Consider the following 26,402-nt stretch of genomic DNA (forward strand, 5'->3'; position numbering starts at 1 on the left):
ATAATAGTAGTGTACTGAATTTAGAGAAGAGAGTACTGTTCAAGTATCATAACCAATAATTTAACAAAGGGGTTCAGTAATACAGGCACCAAGGCTATTCAAAGGAGAATTCTTTTTCAACTGTAATTGTGTGTTTTGTACCTTCTTGTTAGGTAAGGAAAACAGTGAATCCAGAAAATTGCACCTTACCAGTTTTAACAATATTTTCCCAATAGCTGTCTGCCAAATATTTTAAGTAACTCTCATCAGGCTATCCTCACCTTTCTATAATTCCCCCTGGGCTTTATTTATCTATTGAACATGATTTGGTCAATAATGGTGGTAAAAAGGAAGAGACTGTAAAAATAAACAACAATAAATAATGCCTAAAGGTAAGGATTAATATAGTTTTAAAATATGCAGTTGACCTTTGAACAATGTGGGGGTGAGGGGTGTAGACGCCCCATGTGCAGTTGAAAATTATGTATAACTTTACAGTCGACCCTCCATATCCAAGCTTCTGCACCCATGGATCATGTAGTACTGTAGCACATATTTAGCAAAAAAAAAAAAATCTGCATGTAAATGGACCTGTGCAGTTCAAACCCATGTTGTTCAACGGTCAACTGTAACTAAAAATGATCTGTAGGACTCCCCTGGTGGCGCAGTGGTTAAGAATCCACCTGCCAATGCAGGGGACATGGGTTCGATCCCTGGTCCAGGAAGAGCCCACATGCCGCGGAACAACTAAGCCCGTGCACCACAACTACTGAGCCTGCACTCTAGAGGCCGCGAGCCACAACTGCTGAGCCCACCTGCTACAGCTACTGAAGCCCGAGCACCTAGAGCCCATGCTCCGCAACAAAGAGAAGCCACCACAATGAGAAGCCCACGCACTGCAACGGAGAGTACCCCGCTCACCGCAACCAGAGAAAGGCTGCGCACAGCAACAAAGACCCAACGCAGCCAAAAATAAAAATAAATAAATATTTTTTAAAAAGAAAAAAAAATGATCTGTAAGATGAAGTACCTTCAGTCCTAGGGAAGGCTGATCTGGGAACTCTATTTCTGTATTGATCTCTATGCCCCTGGGAATAGAGAGAAGGTACAACATTGCATTATTGCTAACAAGGTAGAAATTAATTAGCTCTGCTCCCTTTTTGTTGTTAATATTCTGAGCAAAGGTTACTTCCTTATTTAATACAGAAGTAGTTATATTTATCCATCCTGAGATAGATGGTTTTCAGATAGCAAAACCCTCCTACTGAAAGAACTTAGCGTCTAAAAACTTAAAGATGCCCTTCTAACATGCACTGCTAATAATAACTGAGAAGCTAGAATGCAGCAACTAACATTTATTGCATTATTTTTCTTAATCATCATAATAATCTTATGAGATAGGTACTGTTATTGTTCCCATTGTATAGCTGAATAAACCAAAGCACAGGATGTTAAGAAACTTGCCAAAGAAAACAGAGCCAGTAAGGAATGGAAAAATATCATCCTCATCATTACTCAAAATTTTTTAGGGATAAACAGAAAAAGAAAAGCTACTGGCAACTCATTCCAAAATCCATTAGTATCATTAAATCTCAGAAATTTTTAATTTAATTATTTGCTGAGCATCTACCGTGTGCTCAACATTGTGCTACTTATTAAAAGACACTAGAGGAGAAGCAGAAGACAGCTATTTCCTCTCTAAACCTTACTGTCAAGGTAGAGAGACAAAATATACATATAAAACTAGCATAGGAAAAAAAAATGTAATGCAAGAGCTACCTCTTCATAAATTCATCCATGTCCAGGCCTCACTTTTCACTCCAGAGCATTTTTTAGATACATCACAGTTGACTGGAAAACCAGAGCCAATATTCCCACTAACTGGTGGCAGCAGGTGGGTGGAGGCAGTGTGGATTTCTGGCTAAGGAATAAAAATCGTTTAATAAAATCAATTCAATTCTAACCAAATATATATATATATATTTAAAATGTAGTTAGAAGATCATAGAGATCCAAATATGAATAAGACACTCTACCTACTTCAAGAAATCATAGTCTAGTGAGAAAATACAAACCTGCTAACAAATGGCATTTGGTGTGGATGCCAACAGAACTAAGGAAGAGTTTCAGGTACAGTGGGAGCAGAAACAAAGGAGAAAGTAACTATGAGGGCAAGTTCTGATAAGATAACTCCTAGGGATGCTGTAAAAAGAACAGTAAGTTATAGAAATGTAAAATTTTATAACTGGAAAAAGTAAAATTATGTTCCCAGTCCCATAACAGATCCTGAATATTTTATATGCACAAATGTGGTCTTCCTCCTCCCAAAACCTACCCTTAATGTAATCTCAATATCAATATTTAATGTCCAACTCAGTCTCTACTGTTCTATAATAATGTCCAGCAGTTGATCAAACATTACAAGGTATACAAAAAAGCTAAGTGGGTATGAAACAGAGACAAAGCTATCAAGAGAACCAGACTGAGAGATGACCCAGATAGGGAATTTAAAATAACAATGCTTAACATGTTAAAGAATTTAGTAGACAATACGCATGAATAGATGGCAAATTTCAACAGAAGGCCAGAATATGTAAGAAAGAGTCAAACAGAAAGGCTATCTTTTTTTGTAAAGGTATCAGAGATGAAAAGTTCCTTTGAGGGGCCCACCAGAACACTCAATATAATCAAGGAAGGAACCAATGAACTTGAAGACAGATCACTAGAAATCACCCAAACTAAAACACAAAGAGTGGGGAATAGGGGTGGGATAGGAAGGACACAACAGAAAGAACCTTCAAGAGCTGTGATATGATCAAATGATACCACAGACATGTAACTAGAGGTGGAGAACAAGGCAGAAATAATATTTGAAGGAAAAATGGCTGATAATTTTCCAAAAATAAAGTCATCAAACCACAGATCTAAGAAGCTCAGAGAATCCTACAGGATAAATATAAACAGTAAGCAAACAAATAAAGACAACAAAGAACACATACCTGGACACTTCACAGTTAAACTGCTAAAAATCAAAGTTAAAGAGAAAATCTGAAAAACAGCTGGAGGAAAAAGACATTACCTTCTGAGAAAAAAAAAAATTCAACAGACTACTTGCAATCCAGGAGATAACGGAGTAATACCTTTTAAGTACTGAAAGGGGAAAAAAAAAACTTCATGACCCAGAATGCTATAGTCAGCAAAAATATCTTTCAAAAATGAAGGCAAAATAATGGCTTTTCAGATGAACAAAAGATGAGGTAATTCAATGTCAGCACACCTGCCCTACAAGAAATTGTAGAGAGGTTCTTCAAGTAAAAGGTATATGATACTTGACAAAAAATGAGGATCCAGCTGTTAACATAAAAGTTAATAGCTCCAGAAATGATCAAAATGTAAGTAAATATAAAAAACCCTTCCCCCATAGTTTTAATTATTCCAAAACTATCTAAAGCAAAAATAGTAACAGTGTATTGTGGAGTTTATAATATATGTAAAAGTAAAACACACGATACCAATAGTCACACAGGATGGAAGGGAAAAACTAGAAGCATACTGTACTGTTAGCATGTGAAATGTGAAATAGTATAATATTATGTGAAGGTAGACTGTGATGTATATTGTAAACCCTAGGGCTATCACTAAAAATTTTTTAAGAGGTACAACTAACATACCCATATGAGGGTTTAAAACCCCTCAGTCTAGAAGAAGAAATAAAGAGAAAAGGGGGAACAGATCAGATGGAACAAAGAAAAATCAACTAATATGATGATAGATTTAAATCCAACCACATCAGTAATTATGTTAAATGTAAATAATCTCAACATCTCAATTAGGGGATTCCCTGGTGGTCCAGTGGTTAAGACTTCGTCTTCCAATGCAGGGGGTGCAGGTTCGATCCCTGGTCAGGGAACTGGGATGCTACATACCTCCCGGACAAAAAGTCAGAACATAAAGTAGAAGGAATATTGTAACAAATTCAATAAAGACTTAAAAAAAATAAACATCTCAATTAAAAGGCAGAGATTATCACAAGACCCAGTTACATACGTTCTGTAAGAAATCTACTTTCAAGACAAGTTAAAAGAGATAGAAAATGAAATTTCCAATCAAATGATGGAAAAAGATAAACCATGCAAGTATTAATCAAAAGCAAGCCAGAGGCTCCATTAATATCAAACGATGTAGACTTCAGAAGAAGGAATATTAAGAGTCATTCACATAATGACAAAGAGGTTAATTCATCAAGAAGATATAATAATCCTTAATATGTATGCACCTGACAACAGAGTGTCAAAGCACATGAAGCAAAAATTGATAGAACTCAAAGAAGAAATATATATATAAAATATATATACTATAATTTAAATCATATATAGCATATAATTATATATATTATATTTGGAGACTCAACACTCCTCTTTCAGTAATTCAACAAGTTGACAAAGAATGGGTAAGGATATAGACGGTATGCATAACACTATCAACCAACTTGCCTAATTAACATTTACAGAACATTCCACCCTACAAAGGCAGAATATTTATTTTTATTTTTTTGGCTGCGTTGGGTCTTTGTTGCTGCATGCAGGTTTTCTCTAGTTGTGGTGAGTGGGGGCTACTCTTCATTGTGGCTTGCGGCCTCTAGAGCACAGGCTCAGTAGTTGTGGTGCACGGGCTTAGTTGCTCCGCAGCATGTGGGATCTTCCCGGACCAGGGATTGAAACTGTGTCCGATCCTGCATTGGCAGGTGGATTCCCAACCACTGCACCGCCAGGCAAGTCCCAAAGGCAGAATATTTTTCAAGTGCATGGGGACATTTACCAATATAATCTATATTCTTGGCCATAAAACAGATCTCAACAAATTTAATTAAAAGAATTGAAATTGGGCTTCCCTGGCGGCGCAGTGGTTGAGAGTCCGCCTGCCAATGCAGGGGACACGGGTTCATGCCCTGGTCCAGGAAGATCCCACATGGCACGGAGCGGCTGGGCCCGTGAGCCATGGCTGCTGAGCCTGCGCATCTGAAGCCTGTGCTCCGCAACGGGAGAGGCCACAACAGTGAGAGGCCCGTGTACACCCCCCCTCCAAAAAAAAAATAATTGAAATTATACCAGAGTATATTCTCTGCCATAAAGTAATTAAATTTGAAATCATCAAGAAGAAGGTATCTGGAAAATCCACAAGTAATGGGAAATAAAACACATTTCTAAACAACCCTGGGTCAAAACGGAAGCGACAAGGGAAATTAGAAAAACAATTTTTTTTGGCCACATCGCAAGGCATGTGGGATCTTAGTTCCCTGACCAGGGATCGAACCCACACCCCAGTGGAAGTGCAGAGTCTTAACCACTGGACCGCCAGCAAAGTCCCAGAAAATATTTTTAACTGAATGAACATCAAAACACAACATATAAAAATTTATGGGATGCAGCTTAAGCAGTGCCTAAAGGAAAGTTTATAGCACTAAAAGTTTATTAAAGAAAAAAAAAAAAGAAAAGAAAAACAAACGGCTTACTCGAATTAAGCTTCCACCATAAGAAACTAAAAAGGGAGATCAAATTAAAGTAGAAGGGTAAGTTGCTGCAGCCACTATGGAAAACAGTGTGGAGGTTCCTCAGAAAACTAAAAATAGAATTACCATATGATCCAGCAATCCCACTTCTGGCATACATCCAGACAAAACTATAATTCAAAGAGATACATGCACCCCTATGTTCACAGCAGCACTATTCACAATAGCCGAAACATGGAAACAACCCAAACGTCCATCGACGGATGGATAAAGATGTGGTACATGTAAACAATGGAATATTACTCAGCCATCAAAAAGAATGAAATAATGCCATTTGCAGCAACATGGATGCACCTAGAGATTATCATACTAAGTGAAGTAAGTCAGAAAGAGAAAGACAAATATGGCACAAATGAACCTATCTACAAAAGAGAAACAGACTCACAGACATAGAGAACAGACTTGTGGTTGCCAAGGGGAAGGGGGGTGGAGGAGGGAAGGAGTGAGAGTTTGGGATTAGCAGATGTAAACTATTACATATAGGATGGACAAACAACAAGGTCCTACTGTATAGCACAGGAAACTATATTCAATATCCTGTGATAAACCATAATAAAAACGAATATTTTAAAAAGTCTAAAAAAATAAAGTCGAAGGAAAGAAATCATAATAAGAACAAAAATCAATGAGGTTGAGAACAGAAAAATAAGAATAGAAAAATTAATGAAACCAAAATCCGATTCTTTGAACAGATCAATAAAGTTGATAAACCTCTAGCCAGAATGATCAAGAAAAAAAGAGAAAAGACAAAAATTACCAACATAAGGACTCAAAAAGGAGGCTCTAGGAATCCTACACACAGTTAAAAGGAAAATAATATTAACTTTGTGCCTCTAAATTTGGACATCTTAGATGAAATGGATGAGTTCCTCAAAAGACACAAACTAGCCAAGCTCACTTGAAAAGAAAAGAAAAATAACCTGAACAGCCTTCATCTATTAAAGATGGTGAATTTGTAGTTAAAAACCTTCTAACAAAGAAAACTCCAAGTCCAGACTGCTTCAGTGGTAAATTTTACCGACTAATTAAAGAAAAAATTACAGACATACCTCATTTTATTGTACTTCATGCACTTTACAGATATTACATTTTTTACAAATTGAAGGTTTGTGGCAACCCTGTGTTGTCAGATGATGGTCAGCATTTTTTTTAGCAATCAAGTATTTCTTAATTAAGTTACATACATTGTTTTTTAGACATAATGCTATTGCACACTTAACAGACTATAGTATAGTATAAATATAACTTTTATATGCACTAGGAAACCAAAAAATTTGTGTGACTCACTTTACTACAATATTTCCTTTATTGCAGTGGTCTGGAACTGAACCTGCAATATCTCCTGTATACCAATATTTTACATAGACTCTTCCAAAAAAAACAGAAGAAGAGGGAACACTTCCCATCTAATTTTATGAGGGCAGCATTATGCTGACACCAAATCCAGCAACAGCAATGCAAGAAGCCACAGGTCAAAGACAAAGATCAAAACAAAGACACTAAAATCCTTAACAAAATACTATCATATTGAATATGACAATGTATAAAAAGGATAATACATCAAGACCAAGTGGGATTTATCCTGGGTATGCAAGAGGGATTCAACATCAAAAACCAACTAATGTAATTCACTGTATCAACAGACTAAAGACAGAACCCACATGATCATCTCAACAGATACACAAAAAGTAACAAACTCCAACATTCATTTATGATGAAAACTCTCAGGAAACTAGGAGTAAAAGTGAACTTCCTCAAGCTAATAAAAAGCACTGACAAAAAACCCTACTGTTAATGGGGCTGTATAATTTTCCCCTAAACTCAGGAACAAGGCAAGGTTGTCTAATCTCATCATATCACTTCAACATCATACTGGGGTCCTAGACAGTGCAATAAGACAAGAAAAAGAAATAGAAGGCATACAGATTAAACAGGAAGAAATAAAATTGTCTTTATTTGCACTCAACATAACTATCAATACAGTAAATCCCAAAGAATCTACAATAAAGTTTCTAAAATCAGTAAATTAGTTTAATAAGATCATAGGATTTAAGATCAACATACAAAAGCCAACTGTATTTCTATACACTAGCAAGGAACAATTGTAAATGAACATTTTTATAGTACCACTTATAATAGTACCCCAAAACATAAATACTTAAGAGATAAACCTAAATTAAGCACAACCATATAACTGCTATAAATCAGCTTTAACTTGACCAGTCTCTCCCCCTATACAGAAAAGCTACGGGAAAGCCTAAATAGCCTAAAACTTCAGAATAAGGCCAACTTATTTTCTTCTCAACTCTCTGGAATGTTTTGCCATGAGTCAGCTTTCCTTCCAGTAGACGGTCTCTTCTCTCACATTTTTCCTTGAAAGAGGTTCATCCTGAGAACTCATGCTGTAAGGCTGGTTATCTTGGAACTAGGAAACTGAAAAATAAAATGCAGCCCCAGAAAATTTTAAACTTGCAAAAGCCAAGTTAAAAGCTTCCCCTCTGGGGAACTGATGAGGCCAGAAACTGACAAGCTTCAATACCAGCTAAAATCCCCAGATGACATGCAATACTGTGTAAAAGACTTGTCTTATCACTAAGCTTTCCACACATTCATGGCCTCCATTAGTAAGGCAGTATTAGGCACTCATGTATTTCAAGACATGTCCCTCATCCCAACACGTCCCTGACACATTTAACTGGACCAGAGGTGGGCGCCTAACCTAAGGGTGGCCAATGCCTAAACAGGCCAACAACTGAGGACATGATATTTCTGGGGTGGAAAAAAAACCTGCTGGGCAACGTCGATTTTCTCTCAGAAATCTGAAATGGAAGGTACCGAAAGAATAAGGCATAAGCAACAGGAGTAGGAGCTGAGAAGTTACGAGTGTAAGGCAAACTGGAGGAGTCATAAATGGCTTTGGACATGGAAAAGTTAGGAGAGAACATAATATATAAGTTATAAAGCTATAAAGTAGAAGAGAACAATAAGGTAGAATGAGGAAAACAGTAGGTGGAAAGAAAAGGGTGGGGTGGGCCAGCTGAGAATCCTGTAAATGGCCAGGTAGGAGGAGAGACCATCCAAGAAAGCCTGCTACTAAGGTCCTGGAACTGTCCTGGATGCAGCAGGGTGACTGTATTAGTCACTTATTGCCTCAATAATTCTGTACAACAACAAACTACAAAATCTCACTGGCATAAACATTTAATCTTCCCTCAGGCATCTGAGTTGCGCTGGCTCTGCTTTAAGCTACAGATGTGCTGCGGTGGCTCTGCTCTATGGTCTCACTCTGAGGCCCACACTGAATAGACTACAGCTACTCAGGGCTCTTCTCACGGTGACGGCAAAGGCACAAGAGGACAAGCCCACAGCATGAGCACACTGCAGACCTCTGCTTTCACCGTGTTCACCAACAGCCCACTGGCCTATAAAGCAAGTCATATAGCCAAGCCCAAAATCAAGGAGTAGGGACATAATGCCATCCACCATGACGTTATGGCAAGGGTATGAATGTAAAATACTACTAGAGAAAACTGAAGAATTGGGGTCAAAGACTCAAAGACACACTACATTGGGAGCATCCACTCCCCAATGCAATGTTACCTATGGATCCTACCTCATCCTTCTTCTCTTAAGAAGTAGGATATCATCTGAATTATTCTGTTGAATATTTCTAATTTAAAAAGGGCGGGCAGGGGGGACTCAAGAAAGTCAGGAGACATGTCTAGAAAATATGGCAGCAAATGCTCAAGGATTTCCACAGATGGAAGGTGCCAATAAAACATACCACTCTACCAAGTTACACTGAATCTCAAATCAGTCTGTTGTGGGTCCAAAAGTCGTAGGCGCCCTATATCCACAGCATATAAGCATTGTCAGCACCTTTGTGGTTAAAAAACACTTTTCAAGAATAGTATTATCTACCTAGTTTGTAAAAAAGAAAAAAAATCAAGGACCACCAAAAAAAAGTCAATGGAGTCAAATCTAAGAGTAGAGGAGAACGAAATGGTAGGAAACAAAGTAGGAAAATGTGGAAAGTTAAAACATTTAATTTGCTGAAGGTATGAGAAATATTGTTTACTAAACAGAGAAGAACTTTGTTAAGAGAGATACAACTGAACCAAAATGGAGTCACCTGTGGAACAAAGACTTAACACCTAATTTACAGTTGCAACCTCTCCCAGGAGTGGAATCTTAAACCAGTCCATCTGGAATTACCTGGTCAGCCCTAGTGCTTGACAGACCCCTGCAGTCCTCTAAAGGAAAGTGACCTTGCCACAAACAATCCACTCTTTGCTAGTAACTTCCTCTTCCCACCCCCTTCTGCAAATTAGTCTTTCATTTTGTACAGCTCTTTAGAGCTCCTTTCCATCACTGGATGGGATGCTGCCCAATTCATGAATCGTCGAATAATGCCAATAGGATCTTTAAAATTTACTCAGTTGAATTTTGCTTTTTAACAGATTTGAAAGAGTTTTGTTTCTTCAAAAACTAAGTAAAATTCTGGGTACACTTTTGAACTATGACCCATTTCAAACAACTAACTTACTCCTTATAAAAGAATTAACATATACTCAGTAATATCTGTTCAAGGAACCTCATTCATCAGTAAACACCCAAGCAAGTCGAAGAGAACACCAATATTATATTAATATAAACAGAAATTAGAGCCACAGTGCACACTACCTTAGAATGCTGTTCAAAGATTTTTATTTTTATTTTATTTTATTTTATTTTATTTTTTTGCTGTACGTGGGCCTCTCACTGCTGTGGCCTCTCCCGTTGCGGAGCACAGGCTCCGGATGCGCAGGCTCAGCGGCCATGGCTCACCGGCCCAGCCGCTCCGCGGCATGTGGGATCTTCCCAGACCAGAGCACAAACCCGTGTCCCCTGCATCAGCAGGCAGACTCTCAACCACTGCGCCACCAGGGAAGCCCCCAAAGATTTTTAAATGCTTCTTTCTGACCCAGACCATCCTGGCAAAAATCAAACTCATGGTCAACCAGCCCACAGCTAAGCAAAAGAACAAACAGGCGACGGAACTGCACTGGCATTTACACTGATGCAACATGAAAACACTTGGGCATTTCATGACTTCCCAAAATCCCCGCTTCACATTAGGCTGGGTCTAATATGATGTGAGCTAACACATCTCATTCAACTCTGCATGAGTTCTCTTAATAGCCTAGAAGCTTTAAAGTTCTAATTCTGAAAAAGGGTCTTACCACAGCAACTCCGGGACACACACCATTATAATAAACACTATTACACTAAAAACCAGATTTCCAGTTCCCAGGTACCTGTAACAAGCCTCATCTGCCACCATAGAATCCCAATGTGGATTAAAACAAAAGCAGCCCCCACAAAATTCGTCCTAACGAGACTTCTCTCTGTCCCCAATGAAACAAGTTTAAGAGGTGACTATCTAAAAGCACCTCCTTAAGATACTTCCTTAAAAGAAAAATCCCCACTCTCCACCCTCTCAGGTGGCCATCACAACAAAAAATTCAACATAAAATCCTCTACAGAAAACAACTTTCTCCCCACAAGGATGAGGAAGTTTAAGGTGATCTGATTTAGAAGCAGCTCTTTGGTATTCAAATGTTTTGATATGGAGAATGCCAAGGCTGTCTAACTTCAGCTAATCAAAGCAAAGGGTTAAAGGGCAGGAGAGGGATATGGTTTGTTCAGCACTGGAACAGATCATTAAGAGTTATGAAATCACTTTCCTTGTGACATGCACCTGGCCTTTACAGGTTGGATTCTTTTCTTCTTAGGCCCTATTTTCAATCTGTTAATTGACAAAATACCAGTCTTAACAGTTTTAGACATATTACCCAAGGCTCACAGGTTTATGCGTACACAGACAGCCACGAGGAAATCAGAGACGGCAATTTAAGAGCAAGCCCAGCCCGCACAGGGGTCACAGCAGACTCTGGTCTACGACACTGCTCCCCACTTGTCTTGACGTGGTTCTGACCCCTGAGTTTCCCAGGTGACAGCCCTCACACAGTCCAACAATGCTAGAGCAGGTTCTGAAACATGGGTATGATGAACTGAACTGTGTCCTCCCCTGTCCTAAAACTCATATGTTTAAACCCTGACTCCCAGTACCTCAGAATGTGACAGTATGTGGAGAGCAGGCCTTTACAGAGATAATTATGTTAAAAATGGGGGTCACTGGAGTGGGCCCTAGTCCAATATGGCTGGTGTCCTTTTAAGAAGAGATCAGGGCTTCCCTGGTGGTGCAGTGGTTGAGAGTCCGCCTGCCGATGCAGGGGACACAGGTTCGTGCCCCGGTCCGGGAAGATCCCACATGCCATGGAGCACCTGGGCCCGTGAGCCATGGTGGCTGAGCCTGCGCGTCTGGAGCCTGTGCTCCGCAACGGGAGAGGCCACAGCAGGGAGAGGCCCGCGTACCGCAAAAAAAAAAAAAGAAGAGATCAGGACACAGACAACACAGAGAAAAGACCACGTGAGGACATAGTGAGAAGGAGGACTGCAAGCGAAAGAGAGAGGCTTCAGAAGAGACCAAACCAGCCACCCTGATCTTGGTCTTCTAGCCTCCAGAACTGTGAGAAAATAAATTTCTGTGTAAGCCACCCAGTCGGTGGTATTTTGTTATGGTAGCCTCAGCAAACTGATAGAAGGGGGAGCACACTTTGCTACAAAACCCCACAATTAAGGAGAGATGCTGCATCAAAATCCACCCTTAGGAAATTTTCGATGGCTTAACGGGACATCTCAAGTCATCTCAATTATTGAAAAAAATACCACATTCATTATAAGCATCTCTGTAGTTTTATCTAACCTCATAGAAGTCTTCCACAACATCAACAATAAAGCACTGCGGGGAGTTTTTCCTTGGCTACAGCAATCACCAAATTTGACTTCCATTCTCTGCCTTCTCCATAATGATGCATTTACAACCGCTCACTAGAGTGGTCATCTCCCACAGCTCCACCTAAAACAGAAGCCGAACTTGCACACCAAGGTTTCCCTCAAAATTTCTTCCCAAAGTGATATCTTTGGCATTCTTACACATCTTAATCAATCTAAAATCAAAGCATCACTAATGCAGGTCTCTGAAGATACCATGCTGCTTCACATCTCCACACTTGTACTTGACCACCTGGAAAAATTTTAATCCTCTGACAATCAGAAGACATTTCACCTCCTCTAGAAAATCTTTCAAAAACCATTTTCATCCATAAAAGTTGACCAATTCTTCACTTTAATTATGTGTATTATGTCTAATTATGTATGTGTCTATCTCCTTCATTAGACTGAAAGTCCTTGATGGCAGGAACTTCTTCATCTTTAATCCCAAGCCCTTGCAAAGCTCCTGGTGTATGGCACTTGTAAATGGGTACTGAATAAACAAATGCCACCAATAAATTCATACCAACTCTCAGTGGCATAAATCACATTCTGGGTGTCTTCCTAACAGTCTGACAGGTTATCAGTGCTCTCCAGCAATTTGTATGAATCTCACAATTACAAAGCTGAGTAAGAGAAACCAGATATAAAACAGTACATTCTGTATGATTCCATTTAAATAAAGTTCATGAACAGGCAAAGCTAATTTTTGGTGACAAAGTCAGAATAGTGCTCAGGGGAGATTGTGGGGGAGCAATGGGCATTACCAGAGAAGGGGCACAAGAGAACCTCCTGGGGTGCTGGAAATGTTCTCCATCTTGATTTGAATGTGGGTGGTTACAAAGGTATACACACATGTAAAAACCCATCGAGCAGTATATTTGAGATCTGTACACTTCACTGAATGCATGTTATACTTCAAAAACCCAATTTCTGTGTATGGCTCTCACCTACCCTCCATACAAAAAAGTCAGTGCTCAACAAACTTTCGTGGCTGAATGCTTAATACCTTCTCAGTAACAGCAATCAATCAACTATTTACATATAAGAGAAGAAAAATCTCACCGAGCAATTGCAATCAGTCTTGGGTTGGAGCTAGGCTGCAGGGAATACCATCATCTTCTCACACAAGTAGAAAACTCTGCTCAGAGTTGCAGTGTACCTGTAGGTGCTACATGGGTAGCAATTTTGTCCCTCCTATAACCGGCCCAAAGTATAATCCCTAGCTGTCCAACCCTACCATTGAGGCATAGGATCCCAATGGCATTTCAGGACATTAGTGAAAAGGGGGAGATTTTACAACTGGAAACTCCTTCTACTCCATCATTAAGAATCTAAACACACTGGCAATAATATCAGAAGGAAGCCTCTGTTCATCTCTCTAGCAATTTTCACTTAATTATTCTGCAACTACTTACCTACCAGGCAAACTCCTATTCATCCTTCAAAACAGAACTCAAATGTTAACTCTTCTGGGAAGTTCTTCCTAATCTCCCATACTCCTTAATGTTCCTTTTACTGTTCTACTTATATTGTTTCACTGCAATTTAAACATTGGTTGTGTCTATTTCCCCTACCAGATTGTGATAACATTTGTCACCCTGGCACCGGGTACATCACAGGGCACTTAGGAAGCATGCAAATGTCTGTAGAACTAACTTGAAATATGACTACCACTTAACAAGTCCTACCATTTAAGTGTCCAACTCTAGAGTCCTAAAATAAGTGGTTATTTCCCAGATAGGCACAGTCTGTACTCAAGAAGAGGGAGTGAAAAAACTATAAATATTCTCTAGGACAATGTTATTTTTAGTATTGTGGTCACCAGCCTCTAAGAGTGAACTTCAGGGTAGCAACCTGGAGACTAAGCAACTTAAATGAAGACCATAGGATCTGCCAGGTAGGCTATACTCCTCAGAAGTCTGGTGCAGCAGACATGGTCCCAGAGGCAGTGGGTTTACCACTTCAAGGCAGGGTCTCCAGTGCCCTGCATTTACATTACATGTAAGAACAAGTAACTGTGTGACTCTGAACAAGTTTCTTTACCTCCCTGTATCTCAGTTTCTTCAACATGAAATGGGGTGTTGGGGAGCACTAACATAACCTACAGCCTCACAGTTTTAAAAGATTAAATCTGAGAATATAAAATGTTTAGTTTCTAGCATGCAGTAAACACTCAATGAATATTTGCTCTTATCATTCCGCTGCTCTGGGATGGGATGCCTCAGTTTTATTTGGTCCTACCATATTCCTGCCCTGCCTGGCACTGGGGTCAAAAGTAAGCAGAGGCAGGGACTTCCCTGGTGGTCCAATGGTTAAGACTCCACACTCCACTGCAGGGGGAACAGGTTTGATTCCTGGTCGGGGAACTAAGATCCTGCATGCCTCAAGGCGCGACCAAAAAAAAAAAATAGTAAGCAGGGGCAAAATCTCCTCTCTGGACCTTTCGACCACTCACTTCCATGTCTTCACTGCTGATTCCCTCTAGCTATAGGCAAGGCCTCCCTTTGACCATGTATAGACCCCAACAAAGCACAGCTACATCTCATTCTTTAGACCCTCTCTTCTTCCATTCTCCTAATGAAAACTTAGTAGTTTCCTACTTCACTTCCTCAGTGCTCTATCCCATTTTAACAGATTAATGACAGCAAATTAATCAAATATACAGATCCCACTCTCTCCAATATTCTTATGGATAAACCCAATCTTCCCTCCCTCCATCTCCCCACTCACCTTCTTTCGGTGGGGAGAGGGTTATGTGTGCTGGCATCACAAAACACAGAATGAAGATGCCCATTTCACCTTCCTTGGGAGGCAAGCCCTTTGGCTGCCACCAAAGCAGTTTTTACCTGTGGGCTTAAAACGCTCACTGCAGCCCTCCCCTGCCATGAGCTCTCCAGCCTTCACCCCTACCAAGGAGTAAAACAGCCAGTTTGTTCAAGTTCAAGGGCATTTATTAAAACAAAATCCAATGACTACAGGGCTTCAAAGGTTAGGACTCTGCCACATCTTCCTTCTCACCTCTCTGGTAGACTGTGGGTAGTCTCTAGACCAGCTATGCCTTGGCATTGCTCTGCTGGCTGGCTGTCATGCTTTTGCAAGTCAGTGGGTCACAACCAGCATTTCGTTTTACAACAAAAAATATATAAAATAAAAACAGCTGAATTTTACAGTATGCAAATTATCTCAATAAAACTACTTTTTAAAGAATACAGAATAAAAATAGAGTACATCACAAGCAGTACGAATAAATATTGAGTATTAAAACACTTGAATTACATATACGAGTATATACTGTGCACAATATTATGTTGTTATTGCTGTGAGTAAAAATCACAACCAGACGACAAAACCCTGGCTTCAGCACTCAGATGTGAGCCTAAGGTAAATTTTCTGTGGGTAGGCAAGACAGCAAGCAGACGTTTTGGTCTCGGTTGTTTCTAGACTTTAGACTGCCTCCAGCTTAGCTTAAAACATGCATTCTCAATGGGGCAATATCGCCCCAAGGGGGCAAAAACTGGTTCTCAGGGGTTAAAATACCTTACTTGTTCTTAAGCAAACATATATGCAGTACATAAACAGATACACTGTGTATTTGTGGTATTAAACCTTCATGGGTAGGAGGGTGACAATACTAAAAAAAAAAAAGTCTAAAAAGCCTCCTTAAAGAAGATGTACAGATTGCCAACAAACACATGAAAGGATGCTCAACATCACAATTCATTAGAGAAATGCAAATCAAAACTACAATGAGGTATCACCTCACACCGGTCAGAATGGCTATCATCAAAAAAATCTAGGGCTTTCCTGGTGGTGCACTGGTTAAGAATCTGCCTGCTGGGAGACTGGTTCAAGACGGCGGAGTAGAAGGACATGCTCTCACTCCATCTTGCGAGAGCACCAGAATCACAACTAACCACTGAACAATCATCGACAGGAAGACACTGGAACTCACCAAAAAACACACCCCATGTCTAAACACAAAGGAGAAGCCACAATGAGACGGCAGGAGGGGCGCAATCACAATAAAATCAAATCCCGTAACTGCTGGGTGGGTGACTCACAAACTGGAGAACACTTATACCACCGAAGTCCATCCAGTGGAGTGAAGGTTCTGAGCCCCACGTCAGGCTTCCCAACCTGGGGGTCTGGCAATGGGAGGAGGAATTCCTAGAGAATCAGACTTTGAAGGCTAGCGGGATTTGACTGCAGGACTTCAACAGGGCTGGGGGAAACAGACTCCACTCTTGGAGGGCACACACAAAGTAATGTGTGCATCGGGACCCAGGGGAAGGAGCAGTGACCCCATAGGAGACTGAACCAGATCTACCTGCTAGTGTTGGAGGGTCTCCTGCAGAGGAGGGGGGTGGCTGTGTCTCACCGTGAGGACAAGGACACTGGCAGCAGAAGTTCCGGGAAGTACTCCTTGGCGTGAGCCCTCCCAGAGTCTCCCATTAGCCCCACCAAGGGGCCCCCGGGGAAGGCGCCACTGCTGGGTTGCCTCAGGCTAAACAACCAACAGGGAGGGAACCCAGCCCCACCCATCAGCAAACAAGCTGATTAAAGTTTTACTGAGCTCTGCCCACCACCAGTCCCTCCCATCAGGAAACCTGCAAAAGCCTCTTACATAGCCTCATCCACCAGACGGCAGACAGCAGAAGCAAGAAGAACTACAATCCTGCAGCCTGTGGAACAAAAACCACATTCACAGAAAGAGAGACAAGATGAAAAGGCAGAGGGCTATGTACCAGATGAAGGAACAAGATAAAACCCCAGAAAAACAACTAAATGAAGAGGAGATAGGCAACCTTCCAGAAAAAGAATTCAGAATAATGATAGTGAAGATTATCCAGGACCTCGGAAAAGCAATGGAGACAAAGATGGAGAAGATGCAAGAAATGTTTAACAAAGACCTAGAAGAATTAAGGAACAAACAGAGATGAACAATACAATAACTGAAATGAACAATACACTAGAAGGAATCAATAGCAGAATAACTGAGGCAGAAGAACAGATAAGTGACCTGGAAGACAGAATAGTGGAATTCACTGCTGCAGAACAGATTAAAGAAAAAAGAATGAAAAGGAATGAAGACAGCCTAAGAGACCTCTGGGAAAACATTAATCACAACAACATTCGCATTATAGGGGTCCCAGAAGGAGAAGAGAGAGAGAAAGGATCCAAGAAAACATTTGAAGAGACTATAGACAAAAACTTCCCTAACATGGAAAAGGAAATAGCCACCCAAGCCCAGGAAGTGCAGAGAGTCCCATACAGGATAAACCCAAGGAGAAACACGCCGAGACACATAGTAATCAAATTGGCAAAAATTAAAGACAAAAAAAAAATTATTGAAAGCAGCAAGGGAAAAATGAAAAATAACATATAAGGGAACTCCCATAAGGTTAACAGCTGATTTCTCAGCAGAAACTCTACAAGCCAGAAGGGAATGGCACAATATATTTAAAGTGATGCAAGGGAAGAACCTACAACCAAGATTACTCTACCCAGCAAGGATCTCATTCAGACTTGATGGAGAAGTCAAAAGCTTTACAGACAAGCAAAAGCTAAGAGAATTCAGCACCACCAAACCAGCTCTACAACAAATGCTAAAAGAACTTCTCTAAGTGGGAAACACAAGAGAAGAAAAGGACCTACAAAAACAAATCCAAAACAATTAAGAAAATGGTCATAGGAACATACATATCAATAATTACCTTAAACGTGAATGAATTAAATGCTCCAACCAAAAGACACAGGCTTGCTGAATGGATACAAAAACAAGACCCATATATATGCTGTCTACAAGAGACCCACTTCAGACCTAGGGACACATACAGACTGAAAGTGAGGGAATGGAAAAAGATATTCCATGCAAATGGAAATCAAAAGTAAGCTGGAGTAGCAATACTCACATCAGATAAAATAGACTTTAAAATAAAGAATGTTACAAGAGACAAGGAAGGACACCACATAATGATCAAGGAAGCAATCCAAGAAGAAGATATAACAATTATAAATATATATGCACCCAACATAGGAGCACCTCAATACATAAGGCAACTGCTAACAGCTATAAAAGAGGAAATCGACAGTAACACAATAATAGTGGGGGACTTCAACACTTCACTTACACCAATGGACAGATCATCCAGACAGAAAATTAATAAGGAAACACAAGCTTCAAATGACACAACAGACCAGATAGATTTAATTGATATTTAAGGACATTCCATCCAAAAACAGCAGATTACACTTTCTTCTCAAGTGCACACGGAACATTCTCCAAGATAGATCACATCTTGGGTTGCAAATCAAGCCTCAGTAAATTTAAGAAAATTGAAATCATATCAAGCATCTTTTCTGACCACAACGCTATGAGATTAGAAATCAATTACAGGGAAAAACACGTAAAAAACACAAACACATGGAGGCTAAACAATATGATACTACATAACCAAGAGATCACTGAAGAAATCAAACAGGAAATCAAAAAATACCTAGAGACAAATGACAACGAAAACAAGACAATCCAAAACCTACGGGATGCAGCAAAAGTGGTTCTAAGAGGCAAGTTTATAGCAATACAAGCCTACCTCAAGAAACAAGAAAAATCTCAAATAAACTATCTAACTTTACAAGTAAAGGAACTAGAGAAAGAAGAACAAACAAAACCCAGAATTAGTACGAGGAAAGAAATCATAAAGATCAGAACAGAAATAAATGAAATAGAAACAAATAAAACAATAGCAAAGATCAGTAAAACTAAAAGCTGGTTCTTTGAGAAGATAAACAAAATTGATAAACCATTAGCCAGGCTCATCAAGAAAAGGGGGAGAGGACTCAAATCAATAAAATTATAAAAGAAAAAGGAGAAGTTACAACAGACACCACAGAAATACAAAGCATCCTAAGAGACTACTACAAGCAACTCTATGCCAACCTGGAAGAAATGGACAAATTCTTAGAAAGGTATAACCTTCCAAGACTGAACCAGGAAGAAATAGAAAATATGAACAGACCACTCACAAGTAATGAAATTGAAACTGTGATTTAAAATCTTCCAACAAACAGAAGTCCAGAACCAGATGGCTTCACAGGTGAATTCTATCAAACACTTAGGGAAGAGCTAACACCCTTCCTTCTCAAACTCTTCCAAAAAATTGCAGAGGAACACTCCCAAACTCATTCTATGAGTCCACCATCACCCTGATACCAAAACCAGACAAAGATACTACAAATAAAGAAAATTACAGACCAATGTCACTCATGAATATAGATGTAAAAATCCTCAACAAAATACTAGCAAACAGAATCCAAGAACACATTAAAAGGATCATACAACATGATCAAGTGAGATTTATCCCAGGGATGCAAGGATTCTTCAATATACGCAAATCAATCAATGTGACACACCATATTAACAAATTGAAGAAGAAAAACCACACGATCATCTCAATAGATGCAGAAAAAGCTTCTGACAACATTCAACACCCATTTTTGATAAAAATTCTCCAGAAAGTGGGCATAGAGGGAACCTACCTCAACACATAATAAAGGCCATATATGACAAACCCACAGCAAACATCATTCTCAATGGTGAAAAACTGAAAGCATTTCCTCTAAGATCAGGAACAAGACAAGAATGTCCACTCTCACCACTATTATTCAACAGAGTTTTGGAAGTCCTAGCCATGGCAATCAGAAAAGAAAAAGAAATAAAAGGAATACAAATTGGAAAAGAAGTAAAACTGTCACTGTTTGCAGATGACATGATACTATACATAGAGAATCCTAAAGATGCCACCAGAAAACTACTAGAGCTAATCAATGAATGTGGTAAAGTTGCAGGATACAAAACTAATGCACAGAAATCTCTTGCGTTCCTATACACTAATGATGAAAAATGTGAAAGAGAAATTAAGGAAACACTCCCATTTACCATTGCAACAAAAAGAATAAAATACCTAGGAATAAACCTACCTAGGGAGACAAAAGACCTGTATGCAGAAAACTGTAAGCCACTGATGAAAAAAATTAAAGATGATACAAACAGATGGAGAGATATACCATGTTCTTGGATTGGAAAAATCAATACTGTGAAAATGACTCTACTACCCAAAGCAATCTACAGATTCAATGCAAACCCTATCAAATTACCAATGCCATTTTTTACAGAACTAGAACAAAAAAATCTTAAAATTTGTATGGAGACACAAAAGACCCCGCATAGCCAAAGAGGTCTTGAGGGAAAAAAAACGGAGCTGGAGGAATCAGACTCCCTGACTTCAGACTATACCACAAAGCTACAGTAATCAAGTCAATATGGTACTGGCACAAAAACATAAATATAGATCAATGGAACAGGACAGAAAGCCCAGAGATAAACCCATGCACCTATGGTCAACTAATCTGTGACAAAGGAGGCAAGGATATACAATGGAGAAAAGACAGTCTCTTCAATGAGTGGTGCTGGGAAAACTGGACAGCTACATGTAAAAGAATGAAATTAGAACACTCCCTAACACCATACACAAAAATAAACTCAAAATGGATTAGAGGGCTTCCCTGGTGGCGCAGGGGTTGAGAGTCCGACTGCCGATGCAGGGGACATGGGTTCGTTCCCCGGTCCGGGAAGATCCCACATGCCGTGGAGCGGCTAGGCCCGTGAGCCATGGCCGCTGAGCCTGCGCGTCCGGAGCCTGTGCTCCGCAGCAGGAGAGGCCACAACAGTGAGAGGCCCGCGTACCACAAAAAAAAAAAAAAAAAAAGGATTAGAGACCTAAATGGAAGTCCGGACACTATAAAACTCTTAGAGGAAAACATAGGAAGAACGCTCTTTGACATAAATCACAGCAAGATTAAAACAAAATTACCATATGACCCAGCAATATCACTACTGGGCATATACCCAGACAAAACCATAATTCAAAAAGAGTCATGTACCACAATGTTCACTGCAGCACTATTTACAATAGCCAGGACATGGAATCCACCTAAGTGTCTATCGACAGATGAATGGATAGAGAAGATGTGGCACATATATACAATGGAATATTACTCAGCCATAAAAAGACATGAAATTTCTTATTTGTAGTTATTTGTAGTGATGTGGATGGACCTATATAGTTTGTCATACAGAGTGACCTAAGTCAGAAAGAGAAAAACAAATACGGTATGCTAACACATATATATGGAATCTTAAAAAAAAAAAGATTCTAATGAACCTAGAGGCAGGACAGGAATAAAGAGGCAGATGTAAAGAATGGACCTGAGGACACGGGGAGGGGGAAGGGTAAGCTGGGACGAAGTGAGAGAGTGGCATGGACATATACACACTACCAAATGTAAAATAGATAGCTAGTGGGAAGCAGCCACATAGCCCAGGGAGATCAGCTCAGTACTCTGTGACCACCTAGAGGGGTGGGATAGGGAGGGTGGGAGGGAGAGGCAAGAGGGAGGGGATACGGGGATATATATAGCTGATTCATTTTGTTATATAGCAGATACTAACACAACATTGTAAAGCAACTATACTCCAATAAATGTTAAAAAAAATGGACATAAAAAATTTTTTTATAAAAAGGCTCCTTAAAGGGAGTGATAATGAAAAAAACCATGTTGAGAAACATTTCATAAAACCTAACTTCCAAGACTCCACATTCAGACGGAAATGGTCTTGTTAGCAAAGCCTTGCCTTTGGTTGGCCTATTTCCCAGTAAGTGTGGGGGGGGGGTGGGGGGGGGAGGAGGGAGGGGTAAGCGTTACGGAGGGCAGGAGCTGGTAAAGGACATGAGCCTAGTGTTTCTAGTCCCTTGGTCAAATACCATCTCATTCTCACCCCCCACCCAATTATTCAAACCAGGGCTCAGGTTTACACAGAAAGATACCGAGTTCAGTTCTGCATGTGGAACAGAAAGGTGAAGCTGCAAAGTATGTGGTCTGAAATGAGGGTTTGGAGCTCAGAAGAGAATGGGGGCGGAAACAAAAGATCTTAGGGTCATCAAGAGCTGAAGCAAGAAAAAAGTCTGCCCAGGACGGAGTGTAAAGCAAGAAGGGTAAAGGAGCAAAAGGACACGACCAGTAGATTATTTAAAGGTGGGGTGGGGTAGGGAAGTTCTTAATAGTTAAAAAAAAATTAAAGCCCCATGAAATATGCAGAGACAATATCATAACGATCAGTGGTCCTCAAGAAATGTCCTCAGAAGACAATTCCTAACTCCTAATGTTTCAGGTGATTTAGAGATAACTATGAAAATCTTTTCCCAAAGTCTCATCAACGCTACCACATTCTCTTTATTTTCTTAACCATTTTTTAAATTGAAGTATAATTTACAATTTTGTGTTAGTTTCAGGTGTACAGCAAAGTGATTCAGTTATGTATATGTGTGTGTGTGTGTATATATATATTCTTTTTCAGATTCTTTTCCATTATAGGTTATTCCAAGATACTGAATATTGTTCCCTGTGCTACACAGTAGGTCAAACGCTACCACATTCTCTTAATCAGGTACCTAGGCAACCTGAATGGCTTTAATCCTAAAATGGACAGTAACTCTTTGCTTAGGACAAAGCCTCTCCAAGCATCAGGAAGATGTGTACAAGCAGGTCTGCACTGGGTGCTAGGTTCTACTTTAGAACTTTGCTATCAGTCTAAGAAGGCCAACTCCCAGACAGTGGTGGGGGGCATGGAAGGAGATAAACATGGAAGCTGGGCCACAGCATGCTTTAAAGGGGGTTTTCATTCCTATTCCTGAAACCCTGTGACTACCAGAGCACACTAATCCATACTGAAAGGAAAGGACACATGACAACTTAATACAACGCACGATCCTTGACTGAATACTAGATCAGGAAAAATAAAAAAGCTAGAGAACAAGTGAATGGTAAGATTTAAACATGCACTACACGTTGGTTTTATGTCAAGTATCCCGAGTGACGCGACTTTATTATAGTTATGTACCCTTTCTCTCAGAATAAAGAAGCAAAAGTATTTAGGGGTGAAGTGTCACAGTGTCTGCAAGGAACTCTCAAAGGATATGGCTTTAAAAAGAACTATATATATAAACAGGAAAAAAGACATAAAGCAAATTTGGCAAAACATTAATCGTTGGTGAATCTAGGTAAAGGCGAGATGGTGTTATGGTACAATTCTCAGTAACTTTCTGTAGATTTGACATTTTTAAAAATACAAAATGGCAGGGGGGTATAAATGCTGTCAAATATTTTAAAAGTTCTTAATTTCTGTTACGTTCTAACTCCCCTCCATTAGAATACAGAATGAAAAGTTGACACAAAAATGCTTCACAGCATTTTAAAATACTATCCCCATGCATAAAGAAATTTGGCAAAAAGAAATTATTTCAAGTGCACAAACCAAGTCAGTTTCTATACCACATCCTGAGTTACTACATAGATTAACAGAATCTGGGTATTATTTTTGAGGTTTACCTTTCACATGTTGTGGAAGGTAAACCTTAAGAATACTTTAAGAATCTAGGTACTCTATCTAGATTCTTTATTTTAAAGGGTATATTAACACTACTGGGTTTTACACAAATGTCAAGAGTTAAAGGCCAACTTAATTATCTGGGCTAATGAGAGACAGTACAGATAAACCAAGTCCATATGAAGACACTGTTTTAGTCACTGGATTTTAACTTCCTAAATCTTTAATCAGAATTACAAGGAAGTAAAACTGACCAAAAAGTCTCATCTCCATCCACTCTCATCCCTAAAGGACTTTCTATTTAATAGCAAAAAGGAAAGAAACAAATGAAATAAAAATGCCCTAAGAGCTCAACTATGGGTACTTGAACAAAAGAAAACTGACTTTAATCAAGGCAAATATTTATTGAGAACTTACTACCCACAGATCTCTATGAAGAATTCAAAGTACAAAGACTGGACCTTGCACCCAAGGGGCCACCACTTTATTGGAGAAGACATACAGCAAACTGAAGAACAATAATAATGGTTGACTCTGTCTTCCCTTATCCCTGCTCCCAATGCTTCAATTCAAAAACTTATCTCCTAGTCAGGCCACTGCAATGGCCTCCTCATTCATTAACTGGCTGTCAAGCCTCTCCAAACCACTGGTACTTAAACTTGGATGCACACTGGAATCACCTGAGAAGTTAATAAAAATCCAATGCCTGGGTGTCTCTTCTAGAGAATCTGATTTTCCTGTATGCAGCCTGGGCACTGGCATTTACTTCAAGCTTTCCAAGTGATTCTAATATGCAGCAAAGTTTGAGCACCACTGTTCTAAACCAATCGCTGCTACGAAGGGTAGAATACAACCTACTCTCCTGTATTAAAACCTCTGACGATTCCTCATTGCCAACACAAATCTAAACTGCTTACCACGATCTCCAAAGTCTTTCGACATCTCCAACCTGCTCCTCCAGTCCTACTACCCACCCAACTCCACCCACAGTGAACTAACCATTTGCCTCTGTTCCCTTGCAGGACACTTCCTATGCATAAAGGGCTTTTCACATCAGACACCAATCCCAGTCTCTGATCATTCAACTCCAAATCAATTTTCAAGAACCAATTTAAAAGTTCCTTCCTTTCAAAAGCCTTCATCAACTCCCCTGGGTAGACGGTTGCTTCCTCTTCTTGCCTTCTAACAAAACTTTGGACATGGCTCTAACTTGACATTTATTATGATGTTTGTAGTAGCAGTTTACATTTCTTTTTTTTTTTTTTTTTTAATTTTTGGCCACGTTGGGTCTTCGTTGTGGTGTGGGGCTTTCCCTAGTTGTAGAGAGCGGGAGCTACTCTTCATTGCGGTGCGCAGGCTTCTAATTTCAGTGGCTTCTCTTGTTGAGGAGCACAGGCTCTAGGTGCACAGGCAGCACGCAGGCTCAATAGTTGCAGCACACAGGCTTTAGAGCGTGTGGGCTTCAGTAGTTGCAGCGCATGGGCTCTAGGGCAGTGGTCCCCAACATTTTTGGCACCAGGGACCGGTTTCATGGAAGACAAAACTGGTGGGGGGGTGCAGGGGGATGGTTCAGGCAGTAATGCGAGTGATGGGGAGCAGCAGATGAAACTTCGCTTGCTTGCCCGTCGCTCACCTCCTGCTGTGCGGCCCAGTTCCTAACAGGCCTTGAGGACCCCTGCTCTAGGGCACGCAGGCTTCAATAGTTGTGGCACACGGGCTCAGCAATTATGGCTGTGGGCTCTAAAGCACAGGCTCTCAGTAGTTGCGGCACACGGGCTTAGTTGCTCTGCGACATGTGGGATCTTCTGGGACCAGGGCTTGAACCCGTGTCCCCTGCATTGGCAGGTGGATTCTTAACCACTGCGCCACCAGGGAAGTCCCTGTCTCTTCTAATAGACTGTGCATTCCTCGAGGGCAGAGACCAAGTGCATTTATCTTCAAGTTCTAGTGCCCAGTAATGGCTGAAACAAAATGAAAGTTCAATAATTGTTTCCTAAATGAATGGGCATCACATACTTGTGGAATAAACGAGTAACAGTATGAGAAAAGACAAAGGCAGTTCAATATGAAATGCCAAGTCAGTTACATAGGCAAAACCTGACTCCAGAAGTGTAGAGGGGAAAGAGGGTGCTTCTGGCACATACCGAGGGGGAAGGCCCCATGAAGACACTGGGACTTATTCTCAATCTCAAAGGAAGGAAAGTATTTAGACAGGCCAGAAAACAAGGGGCAGAGAACTAGGAGCATGGGAAACCGCAGAGATATGGCCCATTGCACAAGAAAAGCCATTCGGCTCTGCCTTGGGTTTCTTCAAGAGATAACGTTAAAAAAAATTTTTTTTAATTTAAAAAAGTTTTAGAAATTAATCATGCTTTTCTTAGTTATTTAAATCTATTTTCTGTCTTCTTATCCTGCTTTATTTTTGTTCCGAGTCCTTACCACCACTTGATACATTACAGTTCGGCATATTCAAATAACCACTAGAACATAAGGTCCCTAAGAGCAGGAACTTGGTTTTGTTTACTGCTG

At 40.0% G+C, this 26,402-nt stretch overlaps 1 protein-coding gene across 4 annotated transcripts in view; it reads right to left on the reverse strand.

Annotated features, from left to right (window-relative positions):
* The window catches only part of CHD6 (chromodomain helicase DNA binding protein 6), a 211,541-nt gene that overhangs the window by 169,617 nt on the left and 15,522 nt on the right, over nucleotides 1-26,402 (reverse strand). Inside the window, exons 1-2 of one of the 4 annotated variants that reach the window (XM_089896896.1) lie at nucleotides 1,759-18,066; nucleotides 1,010-1,067 (exon numbers count right to left, since the gene is read on the reverse strand). The exons of 2 other annotated variants lie outside the window; for them this stretch is intronic. The gene's annotated coding sequence lies outside the window, so the exon portion shown is untranslated. Of the gene's footprint in view, nucleotides 1-1,009; nucleotides 18,067-26,402 lie in introns of those variants that run through there. One more of the 4 variants, XM_089896897.1, reaches the window with a different exon arrangement.

The sequence above is a fragment of the Delphinapterus leucas genome, chromosome 15 (genome assembly GCF_059928025.1).
Source record: "Delphinapterus leucas isolate spDelLeu-1000000601 "Yukka" chromosome 15, BTC_Dleu_Yukka2, whole genome shotgun sequence".
In the NCBI taxonomy this organism is placed as follows: domain Eukaryota; kingdom Metazoa; phylum Chordata; class Mammalia; order Artiodactyla; family Monodontidae; genus Delphinapterus; species Delphinapterus leucas.